Source organism: Capra hircus, chromosome 8 (assembly GCF_001704415.2).
Source record: "Capra hircus breed San Clemente chromosome 8, ASM170441v1, whole genome shotgun sequence".
Taxonomy (NCBI): domain Eukaryota; kingdom Metazoa; phylum Chordata; class Mammalia; order Artiodactyla; family Bovidae; genus Capra; species Capra hircus.
Window position 1 is genome coordinate 36,166,508 of NC_030815.1, and position 22,493 is coordinate 36,189,000.

Consider the following 22,493-nt stretch of genomic DNA (forward strand, 5'->3'; position numbering starts at 1 on the left):
ATTCAAGTAGGAATTTTACAATGTTTCTCATTAGAAGCCTTGGTCTTTTTGTTATACGAACTAATATTATCCTTAAGTAAAAGCAGTAAATTTTCTTTGATGGAGGAGATTCACAAGATCTTTTTAGAGAATTTTTTAAGCATTGGGAACTTTAAAGTCTCTCCTAAGAATATTATGTGACTGCTCAGTTTTAGTAAATCAAAAAGAATGAACAAGCCAAATCACAAGGTGTGAGTCTTCTTAATTTTTATCCTTTCAAAATGAATTGCTCCTACATAAAGGCGATTGTAGATTCACTAGTAGTTGTGGGTAAAGAAGGAGATGTGTGATAATTAGAGAGCTCAGTTTTTCTTCCAATTTTTATAGGAAGTAATATCAGAGATGTTCTTTAAAGAGAGAGAGAACTTTTCAAAAGGAGCGGTTAATAAAGATCTTTTCTTTGCTGTCTGCAGCAAGGACTATACGCGTTTTGATTTTACCATTAATTTCCGTAGATCCAAAACTGTAAATAAGTTGGAGGGTAATTGACTGCCTGATAGAATTTGGGCACTGTTGGGTAGGGTGTACTATTTTCTGCTAAATATTGGTCCTGTTGCCTGTAATTAGACTGTTACAGTTCTTTCTTCTGAAGTCTTGAGGCCCAAAGAGATTATAACTCTTGGGGTAGGGGTCAGATATGTTTCTGAACTTAAGTTTGGGAAGCACATTTACAAGTAGTGAGATGATATAAGTGCTAGTACGGCTGCATCTGAAGTGTTAGATTTGTGCTGATGACATACAAAAACTCACCAGGAGGCAAATATTACCAAGTGTACTTTAGGAAGTACCTAGAACTGAGAAGATTAACATTTTAGAAACTTTCTAAATATTAACGTTTCTTCTGAATTCTGTGGAAAATAGGGTCCTTTGTATGTGTCTAAAATTGGGGAACATTCTGATATATGCTAGAATTTTTCACTTGGCTTTTGATTTTAAATTCGTTTGAATTAGTGATTATTTTTACCACATTAAAAATAATCTCGAATGTCTTATAGTGGTATAGAAAAACCAAATCTACCTAAGACATGCAGTCCTGATCTTCTCTCTCTATTCAATCTGTGAATCAGTCTGCTGTGTTCCCTTGTGTTTTACCAAAGGTTAATAATCAGCCTTTCAAAACCACTTGGTTCACAATGCCTTTAGCCCAACTGTCTCTAGTAGCCTAATTATCAATTTCTTCATAGCTAATTTAGGAGAGATAGGGATGCAAGGTTCCAGAGAGATCCACTCTGAGTCTTTATTTTTGACAGGTAATGTTCAAGTAGCTGTCACACTGCCTTAAAGTCAGTTTGAGCGGGAAGAGAGAGAGGTAGGGAAGGAGGGACCTTCTATCTTATTCATAAAATTTCTAGTCCTAGTTTAATACTTTTGAGATTTTCAGGCCCAAGTGCTAACTCTTTATGATGCTGATAAATTGTATTATTTGTAATTTAGCACCTCCAGAATCTATAGAACCCTTGTACCTAAAAGATTTTGCTGATTAAGCAAAAACCTGTTGCGTTTCAAAGTTATTTTTAATGGTTCAATTGCAGTACTTTGAAAACAACATGCTGCTGTTTCTATTTTAATGAATTACATATAACTATCAGGCCTTCATAGATCCTAGGAGAATTCATAAAACAATGTTGGCAGCAGCAAGTTTATTAAATTTTCATGAAACAGAGGTCTCATTTCTGAATATCTAGTCAGTGATGACTGCTTATAGCTTAGTGTTCAGATATGATTAATCATTCATTTGTTCATTTTATTCAGTCATTCATTCAAAAATGTCAAAGGCTTATGCCTAGATTTTGATTCCATGAATAAATTGATGTAACTTAGCTTGATCTTCATATCTTCTCTGTGAAAGAGGCAAGTTGTATCTCAAGTATCTATAATTACTTCTGTCTTGAAAGTTATATGATTCATTTATTCAGTGATCAGATATTTTGAATACCTGCTATGCACAAACATATTGAATTAGGAATTTCTTGTTCTCATAGAGCTCACAGTCCAATACAGGTGATATATAAATACAAACAAATCTATGTATTCATAAAATGGTGAGCAACCACTATGGTGCCTGGTAAACTGACTTTATGATGACTACGGTGCCGTCCCTTTCTTCAAGGGACTTGGTTCAGTGAGAGTCGTTTTCCTTTTTAATCGTAGCATACTTAATAAAGAAGGAGATGTGCTCATGCTATTATGGAAGCATATGAGTGAGTGCCTAATTCATCTGGGATTGGAGATACAGAGGAAGTCAGGGAAGGTAATTTTGAAGAAAATGACTGTCTAGCTGGGTCATAGAATACTTGTATGAGGGAAGGGGCAGAATTGGGGGCTAGTAATGATATTTTAGGCAAAATGAATAGAAAGTAAGAGCAGCATAGAAACTGAATGTGTTCATTATGAATTCGTCATGAAACATGTCCTCATTGCTTTGTAATTTTTCCCTAGACTTTTTAAAAATTGAATCAATGTGAAACACTCCTGAAAAACTACTTATAAAATATTTTATCATTCAAAAAAATGGAGAAATTACTTACAGCAAGAATAAACAGGAAAAGCTTACTGGTGAAAGTAGTATTTGAAAGAGATGGTTATATAGAATTTATATGGGGAGAGACATAGGAAATACATTTAGAGAGAGACTATTCCAGGTGATGAGAAGACCCCAAGGCAGGGATGACATTTTACACAAGACCTAGAACTGAGATGATCAGAGCCATCTACATGAGGAAGTGCTGAGGCTGGAGACTTTGAGCACTATAGCCTTAACATTTGGCTTTTGAAGTCCACTCTGGAATTTCGACAGAAAAAGGCTGAACTGTGTTTCATAGTCATTCTTCCTCTTAGAATGTTATAGTTTCTAGGCAGTTCACATCACATACAGGTTTTTTTTTTTTTTGTTTGGATTCCCCCTTTGATTTCATAAATAGGTGCAGAGTACTTACCATGTTTTAGGATCTGAGCTGGGCATGCAGGATACAGTGGTGAATTAAGACAGTCCCTGCCCTCGAGAAGCTTCAGATGCTGAGGGTTACTGATGGTCTACTCAGGTCTCTTCTTTCAGATCTTCTCGTCTTCAGACATGGAAGTATGGCCTTCATGACTCACCCTTGGGACCAACCTCTGTCATTCACCGAGCTGTTTTCAGTGGGCATATCATCAAAATAGTAGGGTTTGATCATCAGCTTTTGATATGCTGCTGCTATTCTTATAGTTGAACAAAAATGTTAGAATTCATCTCCCAAACTTGCCAGTCTGTTTTTTAGGAACATGATTGAAGAAAACAAGGGAGGCTCAGCTGTTCCTACAGATTCCTAAACAGTGATTTCTTGGCTGACTTCTTTCTTGAAGTAGAAATACACCTAAACCCTAGAGCAAACAGTACGCCCACATGTATCCTTTTTCATAGGTTTGTGACAGTAGTTTTAAAAATGGCCTTTGCCAAAGAGAGTGTATTGGTCTATGAATGAAACTTGCTATATATACATTTTACATTCACTGTATTTCTTCTCAGAGGAGATATTTTCAATTCCTATTCCACTGGTGATTTTGTTCTATATTCAGCTTTCCTGGGAACCCTGGTTTATAACCTTCACGTACATGATCTATAATCCTTCAAAGCTAGTCCTAAAGAACTCAGAGTCTCATAAAGTTTGTCTTCCAGTTTTCTCTCTGTATACAAACAACAGCTGAACTGAGACTTTCTATTTCTGTAGTATACTCTTGTTTCCAGAGGTATATTTTTGCTGATAGTGCTATTAATGACAAAACTGCAGTGATTAACCTGCCCGATACTTCATGATATGTATCTCAGACACCATGAAGATCAATTCCTAATAAAGTTGAAATATTTTAAGATGTGATTAGCAGTTTAAAAGTATATTGAAGGGAAGAAAATAAACATTCTGTATTTTCTTCTTCCTGTTGATAACAAAATGGTATACTCTTTGTTTATAATTTTTGTTAGGTCAAGCATAATATTTATTCCCAGAGTATTTAGAAAAAAAAAAGCTGTTTGTATTTTCTACATCATGGCAATATAGATTTAAATTATAAAGTGTCAAGGAGAGAAAAATGTGAGAGGGAAATGCTTCCTGGAACACTACCCATGCTTAGGAATCACATTTCAAATTCAAGTCTAATGCAATGTGCTGCACTTAATATTTGATGAGAAAATAAATCTCATCCTTTTTATGGGTAGTGAATTAATAGCTTATTACTTAAGCAACCAGATGTGGTTCTCATACAAAAACAGTGGTATAGGAAATTACTATTCTAGGAAATAGTCACATGTTTAAATAGCAGTTCAGTGATCACAGAAAAGTGTATAACCTCAGGGTAAATATCCAAGTAGAAGAGCTGTCGCGTCTGCAGTGTGAGCTTGCAAGTCCTCCAGTCCAGCCCTTTCTGGGCCTCCCCTAAGTTCACATCACCATGGTTTCTTGTGCTCCGGGTCGCTACAGTTAGCTCTGAACTCCATCAGACCTTGGTGCCACATTCTGATCTTTCCCTCTTATATCAACTTTTTTATTTTCGTCTTTTTAGTTACAATAGCTTCAGAATTATCTTCAATGGCATTTTCCAGTGACAAATCTATTATACTTATAGTGACAGAGTTTTCTAAAGGTTTTCATCTAACTAGTTGCTAAGTGTTGTTGATCTCATAATTTTCCTGAACCTTCTGACTTGTGATATAACTAAACGATGAGGAACGTAAATGTGATTAATTAAATGATAGCTATTTATATTGCTTACATTGTTCAGATCTGTTTTTAAACCCTTCTTCAAATTCTCCTCTCAGGAAGCAAGCTTGCAAAGCAACCAACCACACTTAACCACACATTTAGATGAACAAAAATTTTCTAAAGATTCTTGTCTTGTTGGGAACAATGTGACAAGACTCGATTGTGAATGTGAACTATTAAGAAGCACTTGTTTATATATTCGTGCTTGTGTGAATAGATACACATATCAAATGTGTGTTTATGTCTCTTGTTTAGTTGCTGTGTTGTGTCCTACTCTTTTGTGACCCCATGGACTCTAGCCCACGAGGCTCCTCTTGTCTATGAGATTTCCCAGGCAAGAATACTGGATTGGGTTGCCATTTCCTTCTCCAGGGGATCATCCAGACCCAGAAGTTTTACCTGAGTCTCCTGCATTGACAGGCAGATTCTCTACCACTGAGCCACCAGGGAAGCCTGTATATATCTGTTGACATATAATTGATATATAATATGTTGCACATGTTAAAGACCTACAGTGTGATAAGCCTTAGCATATGTATATGCCTGTGAAACCCTTATCACATTGGTAATTCCTCCATCGTGGCCCTCCCTCTCATAGTTTGGCACTCAGCATTCCCTAAGCAAACACTGATCCTCTCTGTCACTATAGTTGACTTTTTAATGTCTAGAATTTTATACAAATGGGGCCATGCAATATACATACTTTTTTGCCTGTTTTACATAAAGCATAATTATTTCAAAATTAATCCAGGTTGGTGTGTGTATCAATAGTTAATTCCTTTTTAGTGCTGAATAGTATTTCATTGTATGTCTTTATTAACTTGTTTGTCCATGCAATTTTCCAAAAAATGGTACTAGAAAAGGTGTGTACCCGTATGTCAAAAAACAAAACTTTGAATCATACCTTGCTCCAGATACAAAATTAACTCATAGATCCACATTTTTAAAAGGCAGAAAACCCATAAAACTTCTGAAAGAAAGCATAGAAGAAAATCTTTGTGATTTGAATTAGGAAATATTTCCCCATAACCACAAACCCATAAAACCACAAACCTTACAACCCCAAACCACAGTTTCTAAAAAAAAATTGCATTGATGACTTGAGTATTATCAAAATTAGCTTCGCTTCAAAAGATATTGTTGAGTAAATGGGAAAAAAATCAAGCCATAGATGTTGAATAAAGTTTCAAAAATATTTAAATCTCACAGCATACAGAAAAAATACAAAGAAGAACATAAGTAATACTTGCATGAGATTATTGTAGAGTGTGTATTTGGCTTAAAGTTTGAATAAACTAAACACACTGAGGAATGAGGGTTGATAGCCTGTCAATAAGCCCTGAGTACTTTTAACTGTGGAATTTTCTGTCAAATCTGTAACCAATCGAAGTCCATAGGAAATTCTGATATTTGTCACCCAAAATTGAAAAATGGGGTGTTAAAATATCTCTATCTTTGATTTCCTCTTGTTTCTATCTAATAGCAATTTGCTTTAATGTAGTTTGTTCACAGCTCGTTGGTTCAGGGGTTTAAAAAGGAGAAAACTGCTTTTTAAACTCTATAAAGTATATTAGCAACCTTCTGGTGCCCTGACCCTTGTACTTTTTCAAAATGCACATCTTTTAATGCGGTTGTAGTTTTGCTAAGTTTCTGGCTTGAGCATTGGAAACGTTTAGATCATTAACAAATATATATATTTAGACATTTCCAGTATCACCCTTCCCGTCTATAAGAGAGCCAACATTGCTTTCCAATCTTGCATTTCTTAGACTTTGTAAAAGTAATAAACCCTTGAAATTTGAAGCCATGTATCACTGAGACTGTTGTATCCATGACCATAAAAGGAAGGAGAAATTCTGCATCTTTACTTGCCCTTGGGTAGGGCATGCTAAAGAATTTATTTATCATCTGAATCCTATCAACATTAAACTGAAAAAACACTAGTGAAGATCCCCTTCTTAAGTACTGTTTAACTCTATTGAAGACTATTTTATGCTTGTCTTACAGACACAGCATACTGAGTAATAACTTTAAGAAGCCATGGCTTAAAGCCTTGGAAGGGTATTGTTGGTTTGATGGCTTGAGGGAAGGAATAACTATAAAAATATTTTTATCCTTAGCATTGCTACAGTATCTTACTGATTAACTAGTCAGCTCTTTTCTAGGGTTATATAGACACTCATCTTAACTCTTCATATGAAAGAACCTCAATCGCACTGAAACAGTATATGCATATTTAAAGTTTATATTGACCACTATCCATGTAAATTGTTTCTGTCTAAATTACCTAGTTTGTTTATTCCCCATTCCCCATTTTACATTTGGCCTTGTTGTCAACAAAGTTTTAAACTTTGGTCTATACAAATACAAAATTTACTTAGATTCTAAAATTCCACCTCTTATTTTTAACTTGATTTATTTCCATGTATAGATTATAATTTACTGAATTAAGAGATTGTAATCTATGAAAGTGAGTATAATCTATAGTAAATCCTTAAAAAGCAAATTTTAGCTCTACTTTTAAGGTTATGCAAATTGCTGCTGCTGCTAACTCGCTTCAATTGTGTCCAACTCTGTGCGACCCCATAGACAGCAGCCCACCCAGCTCCCCTGTCCCTGGGATTCTCCAGGCAAGAACATTGGAGTGGGTTGCCATTTCCTTCTCCAATAAATGAAAGTGAAAAGTGAAAGTGAAGTCGCTCAGTTGTGTCTAACTCTTAGTGACACCATGGACTGCAGCCTACGAGGCTCCTCTGTCCATGGGATTTTCCAGGCAAGAGTACTGGAGTGGGGTGCCATTGCCTTCTCCGTATGCAAATTGAGTCATGCTTAAAACAGAATCTTTCCCTCACTGAAAAGAGAAGTAGCCTCTGTTTTGCAGTTTACACCTCTGTTGATATCCACCTATCTCGCTTGCTTATTGCACATAGGCTTTGCCTAAGAATTTCCTGTTGTTGATAACAGTCAAAAAAAGTAGAAATGAAATCAGTGTACTGTTACTTTGTTGAAATAATTGAAGTATTGTCAGTGAAGACGTCTACAAATTCATGTTAATTGTTCTAATATGATTTACATTCACATAGGCAATGTGTTTTGAAAGTCAAAATGGTATTCTTTAAAACCAGCTGTTCCTGGGGCTGTCAGTAACAGCTGTGAGAGTTAACCACGGGGATCAAGGAGTCAGCATAGGTGTTACTTTGAAATATGATGGGAGAATTTCTTTGCAGGACAACTCCACAGCACATTTCTTAAAGTTGTGACTGAAATGGGCACTGGAATTATTGAGCAGAAATGGAAGGATAAATCTATTAGGCTTTGCATCTGGTCCCATCACTTCATGGCCAATAGATGGGGAAACAATGGAAACAGTGAGAGACTTTAACTTCTTGGGCTCCAAAATCACTGCAGATGGTGACTGCAGCCATGAAATTAAAAGACACTTGCTCCTTGGAAGAAAAGCTATGACCAAATCAGACAGCATATTAAAAAGCAGAGATATTACTTTTGCAGCAAAGGTCCATCTAGTCAACGCTATGGTTTTTCCAGTAGTCATGTATGGATGTGAGAGTTGGACTATAAAGTTGAGTGCCAAAGAACTGATGCTTTTAAACTGTGGTGTTGGAGAAGACTCTTTAGAGTCCCTTGGACTGCAAGGAGATCCAACCAGTCCATCCTAAAGGAAATCAGTCCTGAATATTCATTGGAAGGACTGATGTTGAAGCTGAAACTCCAGTACTTTGGCCACCTGATGCAAAGAACTGACACTGGGAAAGACCCTGATGCTGGGAAAGATTGTAGGTGGGAGGAGAAGGGGACAACAGAGAATGAGATGGTTGGATAGCATCACCGACATGATGGACATGAGTTTGAGTAGGCTCCAGGAGTTGGTGATGGACAGGGAGGCCTCGCGTGCTGCAGTCCATGGGGTCACAAAGAGTCAGACACAACTGAGCAACTGAACTGATGCTTGATAACTGAAATTTATTATATCATGGAACATCTACAAAGGGTAACTTCTGTCTTCTCTATTCAAATAAAATAGGCATAAATATTGCCCCTGAACAATTTTTAAAGGGAGAAATCTTTGTGTTAAATATTATGTGATAATAAGTGATTCAGTATAAATATTTGAATTATTCTGTGTTTTTCCTCATTTATTTTTTTTTTAAAGAAAATCCATTAGGAGTTACCAGTGGCATTTCAATGTGAGTAAAAGCCAGTTTGGCTTAAATGTAATAGAAATACCTGTGGCAGATTCATGTTGATGTATGGCAAAACCAATACAATATTGTAAAGTAATTAACCTCCAATTAAAATAAATAAATTTATATTAAAAAAAGAAAACAAAGCAAAACTTTGCTATCAAATTATATATTACCTCAGACCTATCATTCTGTTTTTGGAAGCACTGATACCTCTTATGAATATTATTACTAAATTATTAAATTCCTTATCTTGGACCATTTTGGTATTTAAATATTTTCATCCCCAGGCACTATTTTGTGGCCATCTACCATTTTATTTTGGTTTCATTATTGCATGTAAGCAAATTAATGATTAGTCTGAAGTAAGTGACCACAGCAAAAATAAAATGGTATATATTTTTGATTAGGAAAAGTTTTGTACAATTACCCAAACCAGCTGATTTGATAGATTCAAGGTTTCATCTGGCTCATCATAAAAACTGTTTAAATATACCTTTCAAAGAAGTGAAAATTTGACACAATTTAGAAGGCTTTTTCTGGTCTCTCCATCAGAGCAGGCTTGAAGATGTGTGGGTTATGCAGACTTTCTGGGAGGTGCTTGATGGAGAAGCTGAGGTTAGAATATGGCATGTGTGTGGGTACCATGCCCTGACAGGGAGAAATGGAAGACGTGATTATGTCACTGCTACTTGGAACTAAATCCACAGTAAGAGAATAGTGCAGGTGATTCAGCTCATGTTTATTCTTCCTGGCAAGGCTAGATGAAAAACAAAAAGGAGAGAAGGTACAGGGGAGGAAGATGAGGCATCTTTAGGTTGTTTCCGCTTGCTTAAGGAAATATCTAATTACTGATCCTGGGGAAATGATGAGTATTCAAAATTTGAAGTTCAAAACAGTCAAACTTCAGTAAGAAGAAGGGGAATAGTTTTTCTCTTCCTCATTTTTGGCATTGTCTTAAGCATGTTGCCATTATGTCAGAATTGGTAGAAGGCAGAAGTAATAGATCAGTTAGATTATAGTTATATCTGTTCTCCCCAGGTATCGCACTTTATAAACTGTAAAGTTTTCCTGAATTTAAAATGTTGGCGTGGAAGAAGCCAACTTTATTTGCTTCCCTGGTGGCTCAGAGGGTAAAGCACCTGCCTGTGATGCAGAAGACCCAGGTTCAATCCCTGGCTCGGGAAGATCCCCTGGAGAAGGATGTGGCAACCCACTCCAGTATTCTTGCCTGGAGAATCCCATGGACAGAGGAGCCTCGTGGCCTACAGCCCATGGGGTCACAAAGAGTCGGACACGACTGAGCGACTATACTTACTTAAGGGATAGTGGTCTTTACTTTGTTTCCCTAGCTTTTTGTTTTTTTGTTTAAATATATATGTATTATCCACATAAGTATGTTATGAATATATGAAATATATTTATAGATTTTTATAAATATATGTTATAAAACAAATTGAACTACAAGGCTTATTTTTTTCAGTTTATTGGAGTGTACCTTATTTACAATGTTGTGTTAATTTCTACTGTACAGCAAAGTGAATCAGTTATACATGTATGTATATCCACTCTTTTTTTTAGTTCTTTTCCCATATAGATCATTATAGAGCTTTGAGTAGAGTTCCAGATGCTATACGATAGAGTCTTATTAGTTACCTGTTTTATATATGGTAGTGTGTATATGTTAGTCCCAATCTCCCGATTTATACTTCTCTTCCTTTCCTCCTTGGTAACTGTAAGTTTGTTTTCTACATCTGTGACTCTATTTCTGTTTTGAAAATAAGTTCATTTGTCATGGTTTTTTAGATTCCATGGATAAAGCTTAATCTTATAACAAGGGAAACAAAGATAGTTCACCTTTGTATGGTCAGTGACAGACACAGGTTCAGGTCTCTGATCTGTACCATCTCCTTTAGCCACCTTACCAATACACTTGCTTTAGCTGCAGGTTTTCGACCTTAAACCCTTAGTTTTTTAACCTATCAGAAATGATTATTTCCTATATTCTAAGCCAGAAGCACTTATGACTATGTGCATAGTGAAAGTGGCCCCAAATATACTGTAACTTTGTATATGTAGGAGGGGAATTTGTTAGACAGGAAGTAAACGCATGATTATATTAATTGAATGCATATTTATCCCAACAGATATAATTATCAAATACCCGTGTATAGAGGCAAGACACATATTTACAAAGCATCTTCAATTTTGGAGAAATTTACAAATACATTTTGCTTCAGTGACAACAGTATAAGAATGACTGAAGTCAGGCAGAGTGAGAGAGCTTGGAATTCTTGCCTTCTATTCTATGAAACCCAGATGTTTTCCCAAAGGATAGCATGCTCTGTCCAGATTAGCCAAGGCACATTCTTTGCATCCATCTTCCCCTGTTCCATGTGAGAAATGAGGATGTTTTCACAGGTCTGCATCTGCCCTGCGCCATTTCTCTGTTCCCATGCTGATCTGAAGGCAGAAATGCGAGGTCTAGGATGAGCGTGGCCTGTGTCCAGTGGGGTGTTTTCAGTATTCTTGATTGGTGCCCGCATTTTGTCCATCAGCATCTCTGCTCAAGTGCTGCGTCTGTATGTGTAGGCTCTCTAGGAAGTGGACAGGGTATTCTTTCCTCCAGCTTCAGATTTCATTGACAACTTCACGGTCCCTTCAAGAGCATTAGGAGCTGCATTCTAAGTTGTGTCTGGAATAGAAATAAAACCCCGATTTTGGGAGGTGTCCAAAGGAAGATGATGGGAACCCAGATGGCAGCAAGCCTTATGACACTCCTGCTGTTCAAAGCCAGTGCTTCCTCTGAGAAATGTGGATTTAGGATTTTATATTCGATTTCTCCAGGGGAAATGTAGCAAGGAGGGAATTCATGCAAGTTAAAATAAAAGTCTTCCTGACAAAAAGCATAGTAACTTCTTTTACATTAACTCTCAACTTGCTGAAACTAAAGTATGGGGGTGATTACCAAGTAAAAGTTTTGTTTGCTCTTTTTCTCTTTGAGTCTTAAATTTGAAAGAACTGTTTTATTCTGGGAGATTAATATATCAAAAGAGAAGAAAATCATATATTTTGATATGTTGTTTTAGCAAATTGAAAGCTATTGTCTTGAAGAAGCAATGATGTGTGTGTATGTGTTAATTTATAATTACTAAGCAATTGAATCTGTCAAAAGATAAATTATATGCTCATTCGTGTAATGAGACTTCAGTTTCAAGATGATGAACTCTGACCCTGGATCATTTACTCTTCTCACACCAAAACCTGTAAAAATGATAGGAAAGGTATAAAACCTCAAATATGTTTGTGGACCTAAATTTCCTTCTTGTAATCCACTGTCTCCTCTACAGTACTTATTCCAACAGGGTCAGAATGGACATCTGTTGGATAATGAATGGATTTCAGTCTCAGGGTTAACTTGATTTATTAACATAATGTTTGTAAAATTATATTTCAGTGAATATCTAGCCATCTAAATTCACCTCATTGCATGTTGCAGTTGATTAGCCTGCGACTCAGTGTCCATGTTTTAATCTATTGAAGAACATGCATCACCATCGCCCTGTGGGTGGCTTCTTTGTCAGTCAAACCAAACCACCCGTTGTTCTTTGTCTAATCTGTGCACATACCTCTTTGAGTACCCTGCACATAGTATACTCCAAACTTAAGAACTTTGATCAAAGGTTATCCATGGCTGTATTTAGGTGAATATGAAACTTTTCTCTACTTTATATTTTTCTATCTTTGAAAATTTTCTATATTAAAATATAGTTCTGTAATATGAAAAAATGAGAAATTGATCCTGCTCCTCTGTTTCCAATAAAATTTGATTTTTTTTTCTATTCTTCAAAGCCTAACTCAAAATCCTCCCTGTTAATAAGGCTTTACTTTTGTAATCTTCCCCTTCTTGACCATAATTTATGATATTTTCTTTTTAGAAATACTTAGGAGCCCTGCCTTTTCCTCTCTTGTGTCATAGTGTACCTGTCCCATCCTCTTCAGAAGGATAGAATTTGGGGCTAAGCTAAAGGTCAGACCTTATTAAAATAGAATCATGAAGCTTCTCTGAATCTGTTAATACAACTGTAAGAATGATGGTTCTTACAGGTTTTGTGGCTATTTAAATGAATTATACATTTTACAGTGCCCACCCTTCTACTTATCATAAATATACACCTCAGTTCCCCTCTTCTACTTCTTTTCTAATCTGTCTCATTTATTGTGATTTCTCCTTGTAGGTGGTATGTATAGTGGCTTGCATGAAGTATGTGTCTAGTGAATGATTGATGAATGAAGGATTGAGCTAATTAATTCAGGATGGGATGAATAGATTCCACTTCTTCAACTCACCAGAAGATAAGTTAAAGCAAATTGCTCCTTATTTTTGAACCACTTCATGTGATTTAGATCCACTGTTTGAGTTGTTCCATATCAACGAAGGTCAAAGGGACTCTACATAGATTATTACCTACTTTTCCAGAAGGCTTTCTTATATTCGTACATTTATCTTCTCCTAACAGTTCTGTAAGGGAACAGTTTTTAGATAACTTTGTCATAGCATTTTTAAGTTGATTCAGGATCAGAATGCCGTTGACATCTGTGAAATGTTTGCAAAGCAGGGCATTTGTGTTTTCCTCAACTCTGGTTACAGGAAGATTAACATGGCAGCCATTCTAATAATCTTTCAAATCCTGTTATTCTGTTGGGTAGTTATGTTAGTCTGGGCCAGTGTGACTGAGCGATGCCAGCTGTCTCCTGCATCTGTGGTCATGAGGCAGGATAACTGATGGTGGGATGATGTGGAGTGTGATCATTCACATGTCTGGGGTTTGGTAGGCTATTGTTTCTCACAACAAAGGCACTTGGGCTAGGTGTCTCTGGAGGTCTTTTTCACATAGTCACCATCCTCAGGTTCCCCAGTGCACAATGATATGCCAAGTATCTGTTTGTGGCACTGACTAGAGCTAGGTCTATGGCCAAGTCAAATTTAAGAGTTGATGGCCATTTTTCTATCTACCACAAAATGTTGGGGAAGGGGTTCAGTTCAGTAGCTCAGTCATGTCTGACTCTTTGTGACCCCATGGGCTGCAGCATGCCAGGTCTCCCTGTCCATCACCAATTCCCTCAGTTTACTCAAACTCATGTTCATTGAGTTGGTGATGCCATCCAACCATCTCATCCCCTGTCATCCCCTTCTCCTCCCACCTACAATCTTTCCTAGCATCAAGGTTTTTTCTAATGAGTCAGTTCCTCACGTCAGGTGGCCAAAGTATTGGAGTCTCAGCTTCAGCATCAGTCCTTCCAATGAATACTCAAGACTAATTTCCTTTAGGATGGACTGGTTGGATCTCCTTGCAGTCCAAGGGACTCTCAAGAGTCTTCTCCAACACCACAGCTCAAAAGCAACAATTCTTCGGTGCTCAGCTTTCTTTATAGTCCAACTCTCACATCCATACATGAACACTGGAAAAAATCATCGCCTTGACTAAATGGACCTTTGTTGACAAAGCAATGTCTCTGCTTTTTAATATGCTGTCTAGGTTGGTCATAACTTCCCTTCCAGGGTGTATGCATCTTTTAATTTCATGGCTGCAATAACCATCTGCAGTGACTTTGGAGCCCCAGAAAATAAAGTCTGACACTGTTTCCACTGTTTCCGCATCTATTTGCCATGAAGTGATGGGAGTGGATGCCATGATCTTAGTTTTCTGAATGATGAGCTTTAAGCCAACTTTTTCACTCTCCTCTTTCACTTTCATCAAGAGACTCTTTAGTTGTTCTTCACTTTCTGCCATAAGGGTGGTATCATCTGCATATCTGAGGTGATTGATATTTCTCCCGGCAATCTTGATTCCAGCTTGTTTACATAGCCTTTTGCCCTGTTTGGCTTTCTCTTGTTTCTGATATTGTTCATGATCTTTGCAGAGAAGCAGAGTCCTGTGTATTTAGTCCCTGGCAGTTGTACACGCTGCCCAACCCCTCCTCTAGTTGAATTTCCTGTTGCTTAGACCTTCCTTTATTATCATGACTCTGCTCATGAAGCTGCAGGAATTTTTTAGGATTATGTCTCATCTTCTGAAGAATGCAAGGAGGTGGGCTGGTGGGAATGCCTCCATTTGCTTTCCATATCCTTAAATAAGACTTCTTTTCTCAGCACTCTGGGACAGAAATGGACATCACATCCAAGAAACGCATCAGATTCTCTCAAAAACTGTCTCACCCTGGTCGACTCTAACAATGAGAAAAACCTGTTCCCTCCCTTTCTGGCAGGACCCCAAACTAGACCCTGATTCTCCATGAAAGGAACAATCCTGTACTTCCCAAGTATCTATTGGCTTTCCTTCCTCTGCCTTTCATATGAAAATTAGAGATTGAATTTGGAGTTACTGGGGTTGTGGTTATTGGTAATAGGTCAGTAGATGTCTATTGCCATCACCTGGCAGGGCAGCCTAATGAATGCTTCCTTTATCTATGTATCTATCTATCTACCTATCTGTATAGTTTTAAATATATATATCTTTTATATATATCCAAATTGGTTTTTTTGTTTTTTTTTAGATTTCTTTTCAATTTTTTATTTAATATTGAAGTATAGTTGATTAACAATGTTGTATTAGTTTCAGTTGTATAACAGAGTGACTCAGTTATACATATAAAGTATCTTGTTTTCAAATTCTTTTCCATTTAGTTTATTAACGCACTTATTTGCAAGACAAACACTCATAGACTCAGAGAATGAATTTGTGCTTACTAGGGGGAAAAAGGTGTCAGGGGAGGGATAGGTTGGGAGTTCGGGATTGACATGTATACACTACTCTATTTAAAATAGATAACCAGCAAAGACCTACTGTATAGCACAGAGAACTCTGATCAATATTCTGTAATGATAAGTTCATTTTAAATAAGTGGTGGGGAGGGCCTGGATATTCCCACTAGTTGTTTTCCACTTAGGTCTTCGCTAAGATTGAAATACAATGAAAAGGTTCTACCCAAAACCTATCATGCATTATTTTTCTATATTTCTTTACTTAGTTCAACACATAGTCCTCTCTTTGATTGGAACAAGCTAGCCGGATTCTATTTCTGGTTTGGTCCATTCCAGGGCTTGATTTTGCTTTTTTGTGTATTCATGAAGTCTGTTCATGTTTATTGCAAGCAAAGAGACGCTTCTTTGATTGGGACTCAGAGTCAACACTGGGAAGATCTTTGAATTTGGAAATTTAAATTATTATACCCATGAATTCTTCAGAAATGTTGTTAGCAATTTCCAGGGAAAGCCAATTAATGATTTTACTTCATAGTGAAGTGACTGAAAATGATCACATCATCTCCCACACAGATTGGGATCTGAAGCCACTTATAAAGACTGATTTGTCAGGCAGCTAAATAATTCTGTCAGTCTTGCATCCTAGGTAATCTTTCAAGAATCATTAATTTTTGTGTTTAGGTAAAGGAGTGAGAATAATATGACTGGTCATACATGCTCTTACCCATAATAATGAGAGTTTTTACTTTTGAAAACAATAAATTTATGAGATATGGAGCACATAGAGATGGAATTGAATGGGTTTAGTGTATAAAAACTCCCATATTGTGTGCCACTTGATGGATAAAAATCATTCAAAGCAGAAAATTTCTTACATGACCTCTGGAATTTATCAAATAACTAATGGCAAAATACATTTGTTCTATGAGTCATAACGTCCAAGTCTTGCAGAATTTACAATCACTTAGATAATCAGTTATTGGAAAATATACCTTTTGAAGTAATTAGGGAAGAGAGAAAATACTTGAAGGGTGTAAGATTCAAAACCACCCCCAGATATGGTCTTATTGATTATGCTTTTAAAGGAAATTTGTCATCAAGGTATCATGGACATGTCGGAGATGAAGTTTATTCAGCCTTACTTTCAATCCAGAACTGATACTTGCTTTTGCTTGTGATTAATAATCATTATGACAGTTTTAGAATAAGCTTACTATCAAAGGCAGGCCCATAGAAGGAACATTCTTTTCATACCCTGTTCAGATGCTGCTTGCTTCGTAGCTAAATTTAAACAATTGTTGCTTTTGAACTGTGGTGTTGGAGAAGACTCTTGAGAGTTCCTTGGACTACAGGGAGATCCAGCCAGTCCATCCTAAAGATCAGTCCCGGTTGTTCATTGGAAGGACTGATGTTGAAGCTGAAACTCAGCTTCACCTGGCAGGGCAGCCTGATGAATGCTTCCTTTATCTATCTATGTATCTATCTATCTACCTATCTATATAGTTTTAAATATATATATCTTTTATATATATCCAAATTGGTTTTTGCCACCTGATGCAAAGGGCTGACTCAATGGAAAAGACCCTGATGCTGGGAAAGATTGAGGGCAGGAGAAGTGGACGACAGAGGAGGAGATGGTTGGATGGCATCACTGACTCAGTGGACATGGGTTTGGGTAAATTCCGGGAGTTGGTAATGGACAGGGAGGCCTGGTGTGCTGAGATTCATGGGGTCGCAAAGAGTCGGACGTGACTGAGCGACTGAACTGAACTGAGTTATAGAATGTTGACTATAGTTTTAATTTTCCTTTTTACCTGAGACAGTATTATGGTATTAATGGTAAACATTAAGTGTTTTCTGTATGACACATTAAATCATTTAATATTAGCAACACTTTGAATGTGAAGGTTGTTGTATGCGTGTAAAATAAATGTGCTAATGTTAGAGAATTGAAAATGTGTATATCATCTTATTTTAGATAGTGGAACAATATATAAGCCTATAGAACATCAAGAACACATACTTGTGTAAAAGAACTGCTAGTTTATGTTTTTAAACAACATAGATTGGGCCTTCAGTTCTCAAGTTTATAAAAATAGAGTACAAAGTGGGCAAACTCCATTTGTCCTCCTCAACTCTAACTGATTTCCATTCTGGGTTTTGCTTTGAGTTCTACTCTATTCATGTTAATCAATGATGTTTGTATTGATGTAACACTCCTAGATTAACTTGCCTGGCTCCTATTAATCTCCTTTCAGAGGCTTCACATAGTCTGTGAATGGAGATCTGAGTATAGATACACTAAATGAAAATGTTTGAAACCTTGGCGCCTTCTTTGGATGATTTACATTGCTGAAGCAATTGTTGAAAAAAGCATACTTCATCCTTTTGAATGTTTAAAAAAAACAGTTGATTTAATCTTCTAAGTTAACATTAGAGGTTTTTGCTGTTGTTTTCTGGCTAATTTACAATTTGAATGATTTTATATTGCCTATTTAAATAATTTCATATAGATTTTATTTCTTACTTATTTTGTTTTACTTCCTTTTCTGTCACAGTTTGCATTGTTTTCTCACATGCCTCTCCTTATGAGGCAGAATTCATATGTATTTTTATCTGTGTCTACATAGTTCTAAAGTCTCCAATCTTGAAAAATGTGGCTACTCATCACATTTGTTGGTATTTAAGAGGAATAAATAAATATGCTATACTGTAGGGAAAAAATACTTGGAACATTTGTCAACAGATTTCTTGATTTACATGTATAAAAGTATTGCACATGATATAATGGGTCAGGTATATACAACAAATTAGAATCAGCAAAGCAAATCATTTCATCATGCAAAACCCTTAAACATGGTTATTTCCCTATTCTTCTCACTATAAATTCTTCCTTGCATCTACTCATCCATCATAGAATTCCAACTATTGTTTTCATATGAATGATACTCAAAACTTACATTTTAAATCATGAGCTTTCCTTTTGTCTTCCTGTGTCTGTTATATTAGGTGAAATCGACCGTCCTTACCTATCCACAGTTGTTCACCAAGCAACTAGGAGATTAAAAACTTGAAACTCACTTTTACCCTGGCTTCTTCTTAAATAAAATAAATATTTCCTACACCTGTGAAACATTTCTCCAATGTGTATCTAACTCATTTCTTTCATTCTCTTCTTAGGAATTGTATACATTAAACTTCTTCATCTTACATTAAAACAAATACATCAACTTTCTACTGATCTTGTCTTTGTCCCCCAAAACTAAACTTACTTGACAAAGACTGTATTTTAGAACAAGAATGCTGCGTTGTTACTTTCCTGATTTAAAAATATTTGGCTCCGTACTTCCTACCAAATAGTCCCAGCAGCCCTTTCAGTTTCTCCCACTCACTGAGCTGACCCTCTCTTTGGCATGCTGCTGCATAAGTTGCCACACTGGCCTCTTAATCCTGTGCCCTACATGAACCCAAGCAGGAGCCACACTTCACTCTGAACATACTATCTATTCACTGTCCCTGCATGTGCGTGTGTCTGTGTGTGTGCGGGCTAAGTCACTTCAGTCGTATCTGACTCTTTGCAACCCTGTGCACTGGAGGCTGCCAGGCTTCTCTGTACGTGGCATTCTCCAGGCGAGAATACTGGAGTGGGTTGCCATATCCTCCTCCAGGGGATCTTCCTGGCCCAGGGACCAAACCTGCATCTCTTACGTCTCCTGCATTGGCAGGTGGGTTCTTTACCACTAGCTCCACCTGGGAAGCCTTGCACCTTGATTTTACTCTTCCCCGTGCCTCAAAGCCTTCAAATTATATTCATGCTGTTAGTCTTGGCTTTCCTGATATTCTACAAAGTTGATTACTCATCCCACATGCTCTCTTAGCTATTTTTTATTATTCACCTCTTGTGCTCTCTTAGCTATTGATTCTTTCATTTATTTCCTTCTGCTCACATGTACATTTCCACCATTATATTGTAAAATTTTGAGGGACTTTCTTGGAGCCCTCCAGTGCTAAATTGTGTTTCATACAGAGAGTCTGAGAGGTGTTCAGCAAATGTTTTCTAAATTGAACAAATAGTACTATAACTTAATGTGTGTTAAATGTGAATATAATTATCTCCAAATAATGTAAGAATGTGCTTTATACAAATGCATTTGGGGATGTTATTCATATATCTCCATAAGATACATTTATTTAATTTTATCATGGGGTGAATATTTAAAAGTGATTTACCTAAAATAGAAATAAAACACTTATATAGTCACTTTGTTCTTTTGACTCTCTCAATTTCTTTTTCCTTTTTTCCTCCCTTCAAGTTAATGTTCATTAAGTCAAAAGTTTTATGCCTTATTTCTCAGAAACTTGTTCACTGAGCTCACTGTTTTTGATTCATCATAACTGTATGCAACTGATATTTCTCATAGACTATGGTGGGCAGTGAGGATTCATTTGTTTGGATGTCTCTTGATGCCACGTGGATTATCTTTTGTTCATTATATATTATTATTTATAATATTTGTTGAAATATATTTTATTTGTAATACGTATATGTGTCTGTAATAGCCTAACTTCAAAGGGATGTACGACTAGTTTACAGATGAATGTTTACTATGATGAGAAAAAATGTGATGGCACAACAGGAAAACATGGGCTTGAAAGAAATCAATTGTCAAGACTGCAGTTGGGGCACATAGCCCTACCGTGGTCTTCTGTACCTTGGCTAGAAGAAAACCGCAGTTTTAGCTCCAAGAAAGTTGAAAGTGTTAGTCACTCTTTGTCTGACTCTTTGTGACCCCATGGACTGTAGCCCACCAGACTCCTCTGTCCTTAGGATTTTCCAGGCAAGAATACTGGAGTGGGTAGCCATTCCCTTCTCCAGAGGATCTTCCTGACCCAGGGACCGTACCCAGGTCTCCTACACACTGCAGGCAGATTCTTTACCCTCGGAGCCACCAGGGAAGCCCGTTAGCTCTAAATCTCCTAACAACTCTGGAAATGCGAAAGAACAAACCAGCGACACGTACATACATTATCCATAAAATAAAAACAAATATGTTCTTCAGAAGAAGAAACAAATCATAACTATTCCTAAGACTGAAACCAGTCGGGGGAAGATTCCTTACATAGTTCTTCAGAACAAGGACATTGTCATGTTGTAAAGAATATTCTCTTCTTCATTTGCATGTTTAATTCTCTGCAACTTCACAGGACACTTGTTGATTAAAGTCCCTCAGTATAAGCTGGGGAATAATACCCAAGGAAAACTTAGGAAGATTTATTCTCCAGCAATCGATAGAAAATTTTTCTGGTATCCTGGGTTCTGATCCTCTTGATAATCAAATGAGTATTTTTATGTTATGTGGAGAAATAGATGAAGTTGGATTCTTTTGGCTAATTATCTACAGTCATTGCCTCTCTGCTCAACCTGCCATAGGCTTTGTCCATCAGTGTGAGGTCCAAAGCCTTGATAAGTATAGATTAAAGCAAGACGATCTGGTTGGTTAGGTGAAGTTTCAAATTCTAACACTGCCCTCTGTAAAAGCCAATTTTGCCCATCTTCTTAAGAAAATCAGGAGGGGTGGTAATAAGTACTTGGATAGGTCAGCCACCCTCCCTGTTAAAGCATATAGAGTGAGCACCCATAATTTTAGCTTGGGTTTATATGAAGTAGGTTGGATCTCTCCTAAAATAGGATTCGTGAGAAATTAAGGCAAGTAACAGTCTCTGCCATAAAGTATGAATATCAAAACTTGAACCTGAAAAACAAGTAAGAATTTATAGCAAGTGTCCATCCTACTTTTAAATTTTGTTAAGTTTAAAACAAAAGACCTCCACACAACACCATTTGATCAGTCATCATTGAAGCACATGAACTCTGGTAATTGAATGAGGTAATGTCTATAGAAGCAGTCACTGAAAACAGTCAAACACATCAGAGGATCTACCAGAAGATGTGACTTTGACTTTAGTTGATCTGCTTAGCCATTTTCTTCTGAAAATCACTCTGATAAGATTTGTTACAACTGACTCTGTCATTGGGGCTAGTATCATATATTTTATCAGCATGACATAGTTCCCCTGAGAATTATCTAATATTCTACAATTCATAAATAATTTTAGTGAGGAATTTTCCATTTAATGTCTGCCTTTTGAAGAATAACCCAGAAGGAAGACGTTTTTCTCATTAATACAGTAGGGATTCTGCAATCCAGGTACCTCTCACGAACCCCGCCATGGGTTAAACATAATGACTAGCAGTTAAATGATCAGTCAGAAATGTGTCACCTTATGTTTGAACAAACAGTAGGCTTCTTGACATATGTAAAAAATAAATATTAAGACAAATATTTCCAGGTATTCCCTGGCAGTCCAGTGATTAGGACTTGGTATTTTCAATGCCAGTCACTAGATTTGATCTCTCATCAGTGAGCTAAGATCATACAAATCACAATATGTGGCCAAATTACAAAGAAAAAAAAGTCAAATATTATCTGCCAGGAAATGAATTCAAAATATGAAGGAAGAATTTATGTCTGGGAGTAAAAGAGAGGTGAAGGTGAGCCTACCTAGTCTTAAATTTTCTGCTTCATTTCTTTTGTCTTAGAACAGGAGAAACATTTCAAAAACAATGGTAGTGTGTGCTTGGATGTTCTTAAATCTCAATCATATTCAAACCCATCAAGATAACTGATATCCTAGAAAGCTCTTTTTTGCTAGAATTTCACTCGTCATGTTTCAGGAAATTAGCTTAGG

The 22,493-nt window shown here is 36.7% G+C and overlaps 1 protein-coding gene and 1 non-coding gene across 35 annotated transcripts in view; both read left to right on the plus strand.

Moving 5' to 3' along the window:
- The window catches only part of PTPRD (protein tyrosine phosphatase, receptor type D), a 573,002-nt gene that overhangs the window by 306,385 nt on the left and 244,124 nt on the right, over positions 1-22,493 (plus strand). The window lies entirely within an intron of this gene.
- TRNAH-GUG lies at positions 10,093-10,164 on the plus strand. The gene has a single exon. It is a non-coding gene; the product is annotated as a tRNA-His (tRNA).